Here is a 4,038-nt window from a genome sequence, read left to right as displayed (position 1 = left end):
ATCAGTAAAACAAATATTTAGTGATTAAAAATTATTTTCAGTGGAGTTTATTATTATGTTTATATCTGTGTAAAGAAATGATGTCGCTGTTAAACACATGATGGGTCGAGGATTTTAACTACTTATACTATACACTTAATATGAAATTACTAAATACTGCTAAAAAAACATTATGATTAAAATCTCTCTCTCTCTCTCTCTCTCTCTCTCTCTCTCTCTCTCTCTCTCTCTCTCTCTCTCTCGCTCTCTCTCTCACTTTCTCTCGCTCTCTCTCTCTCTCTCTCTCTCTCTCTCTCTCTCTCTCTCTCTCTCTCTCTCTCTTCATGCCATGAATGTGAGCTGGTAAATTTGCCGACCGTAACAAAAGATCCATTTAACTCATTAGTGTTAATCAAATTCCCCTTCAGAATAATTAGTATGGACTTTGTTGGGTTATTAGAGCAGACTGCACAACCCGAGACTTAAAACCCTAACACTAACACATAAACCTAAACCCTAACACATATCCTTTAACCTAAACCTAACCCTAACACATAAACCTAAACCCTAACACATACCCATTAACCTAAACATAACCCTAACACATAAACCTAAACCCTAACACATACCCATTAACCCAAACATAACCCTAACACATAAACCTAAACCCTAACACATACCCATTAACCTAAACCTAACCCTAACACATAAACCTAAACCCTAACACATACCCATTAACCTAAACATAACCCTAACACATAAACCTAAACCCTAACACATACCCATTAACCTAAACCTAACCCTAACACATAAACCTAAACCTAACCCTAACACATAAACCTAAACCTAACCCTAACAAATAAATCTAAACCTAACACATACCCATTAACCTAAACATAACCCTAACACATAAACCTAACCCTAACCCATACCCATTAACCTAAACATAACCCTAACACATAAACCTAACCCTAACCCATACCCATTAACCTAAACATAAACCTAAACCTAACCCTAACACATAAACCTAACCCTAACCCATACCCATTAACCTAAACATAAACCTAAACCTAAACCCTAACACATAAACCTAACCCTAACACATAAACCTAACCCTAATACATAAACCTAACCCATACCCATTAACCTAAACCTAACCCTAACACATAAACCTAACCCTAATACATAAACCTAACCCATACCCATTAACCTAAACCTAACCCTAACACATAAACCTAACCCTAACCCATACCCATTAACCTAAACATAAACCTAAACCTAACCCTAACACATAAACCTAACCCTAACCCATACCCATTAACCTAAACATAAACCTAAACCTAACCCTAACACATAAACCTAACCCTAACCCATACCCATTAACCTAAACATAAACCTAAACCTAACCCTAACACATAAACCTAACCCTAAACCATACCCATTAACCTAAACATAAACCTAAACCTAACCCTAACACATAAACCTAACCCTAACACATAAACCTAACCCTAATACATAAACCTAACCCATACCCATTAACCTAAACCTAACCCTAACACATAAACCTAAGCCTAACCCATACCCATTAACCTAAACAGAACCCTAACAAATAAACCTAACCCATAAGCCGAATTAATAAACCTAACCCTAACCCAAACCTATAACCCCAAAACTTAATCCAAGGCCTAAACCATTAAACTAACACAAACCCTAAACCCTGATGCTGATTTAGTCGATCTGCGTGAGTATTTGTCTTCTGCAAATAAATGAAGCGATTTTATTAAATGTTCAAAAATATTTTTATATATTTATAAATATATATTATTAATATTATTGACTTTATTTTATTTCATTTGAAATTTTTGTACTTTATACTGCATTAAGATTATTCTGTTATATTTTCAGTTCTTTTTCATTTTAGATCCACTGCTGAGTCTTATTTGGTTTCTTTTTCAAAGGGGAATTTTTATTTCTCTCTCACACACACACACACACACACACACACACACACACACACACACACACACACACACACACACACACACACACACAACCACACACACATACAAACACACAAATACAAACAAACCCTCCTGGAACAGCTATATAAACTGAATGGGATCTGCATTAATATCATTCTGCTCACATCTACAACATCATCAACATCCTCATTATCATCATCATCATCATCATCAGTCATGATCTCTCGTGGTCTCCTGCTGGTTCTGCTGGTTCTCACCTGCCTTCAGTCTTTTACAACGGCCCAGAGTAAGATCAGATTTTCTTTTTTATATTTATTAATAATAATGATATTATTATTATTATTATTATTATTATTATTATTATTATTATTATTATTATTATTAATATTATTATTATAGTATTTGCTGTAGTAATAATAGCAGCAGTAACAGATTATAAAAATATTCAGTGTTTACAGTAAAATACTGAGTGATGGAGCAGCGTGATGAAGACAAGTTACTGTTACAGTCTAAAGTTGATTATTTTACCAAGATTCTTTATTTTATCTAAACCACAGCAAAATAAAAAAAACAGTGTTGACACTGGAGACTCCTTCCATCATTTTATACATGAGAAAACGTTTCTAATGCGTGTATGTGGAGCGTCTGCTGTACACGTCACTGTGACTGAACTGTTGCTATAGAAACGTATCAGAACGAGAGCATTAATACAGTATAAACCTGCACTACTGTCAGAGCTGCTCTTCTACAGAATTAATCAACACCTGGCAACCAATCAGGATCCAGGATTCAGCAACAGTTTAACAGATACATCAGACCTGCATTTTATACTGAATATAAAAGTGTTTAATATCGAATTATTGAATATTTAATCACAGAACTGAATGTGGAAATGTTTTCTTACAGACTCAAATGGACCAGACTCATGCTGCTTCAAATACCAGAGAACTCCAATCCCTATCAGAGTCATTACAGGGTATAAAGTAACAGACCGTCAGTGTACAAAATCTGGAGTCATGTAAGTTTTCACCTCCTCATTGTTCTTTTTATTGATTGTAATAAATAATAATAAAAAGTGATCATTTTCATGTGCATTATTATTGTATAATTGTGTGTAATATAATATAACTGTATATAATGGTGGAGGTTTGGAGTGTGTGTGTGTGAGATTTTCTGATTTTATTGCAGTTCTACACTGATGTACATCTTCTCTCTAATCTGCAGCTTCACCCTGATGAAGGACAACCGTCGTGTGTGTGTAGATCCTGAACTCGAGTGGGTGCAGAAACGCATGGAAAGTATTGACCAGATCCTGAACAAAACTTCTCCACCTCCACCTAAATCTCCACCTCCATCTTCATCTCCATCTACATCTCCATCTCCTCTCTCTAATAAATAATTCATATTCATGCAGAATTCACTTTTTCTGTAGTTCAGCAGGGAGAATCTTTTTTACATTTTATATTAAATCATAAATTGAGCTCAGGATCATTTATCTGATTTATTCTTAGACTCTGCAGACACACAGGTACATTTATATATTTATATAGTACATCTAGCATCTTCTAAATCTTCTCAGTAATACTTCCTGCTATCATCTCTTCTTTTTCCTTCTTTTTCTTTATTCTATAATTAATGTGAGTTTCTAATCAGGCACCAATACAGTAAAAGACTTTGATTATATTCGATAAAAACCTGTAAAAGAATTAAAATCAATAAATAATGACTGTATTATAAGATGTTATTGTGTATTGTTTATTTCTGTGTATTAATGTAGACACAGTGAAGGTTGTGTAAGTGGACGTCTATATAATATATATAAAATAAATCACATATATAAAGTCACACGTGGTGTTTAGTGGGGATTCATTCAAGACTTCATTTGAGAGTCAATAAAATAATAATTATGTCTTATATTATTCAATACACAGACAAGTCTCACCCCCCCCCACCCCCCCATCCCCACCTCCCCCCATTCATCTTGAGCCTAATCTGGATGAACTCATGAGAGATTTGTTCTGGTCTAAAATACACAGGAAACATTTCCCAGATTGTAAAACATGATGTAACGGGTGAA

General features: G+C 34.4%; 1 long non-coding RNA gene across 1 annotated transcript in view; it reads left to right on the top strand.

The window, feature by feature from the left end:
- The window catches only part of LOC310725935, a 22,252-nt gene extending 18,446 nt beyond the window's left edge, over positions 1 to 3,806 (top strand). The window contains exon 3 of the long non-coding RNA XR_014533570.1: positions 3,186 to 3,806. This is a non-coding gene — a long non-coding RNA (uncharacterized lncRNA). The remainder of the gene's footprint in view (positions 1 to 3,185) is intronic.
- The last annotated feature ends 232 nt before the right edge of the window (positions 3,807 to 4,038 follow it).

Source organism: Silurus aristotelis, assembly GCF_946808225.1.
Source record: "Silurus aristotelis genome assembly, chromosome: 5".
NCBI classification, from domain to species: domain Eukaryota; kingdom Metazoa; phylum Chordata; class Actinopteri; order Siluriformes; family Siluridae; genus Silurus; species Silurus aristotelis.
The sequence above is the reverse complement of the archived record's forward strand: the minus strand, read 5'-3'. Positions and strand labels throughout refer to the sequence as shown.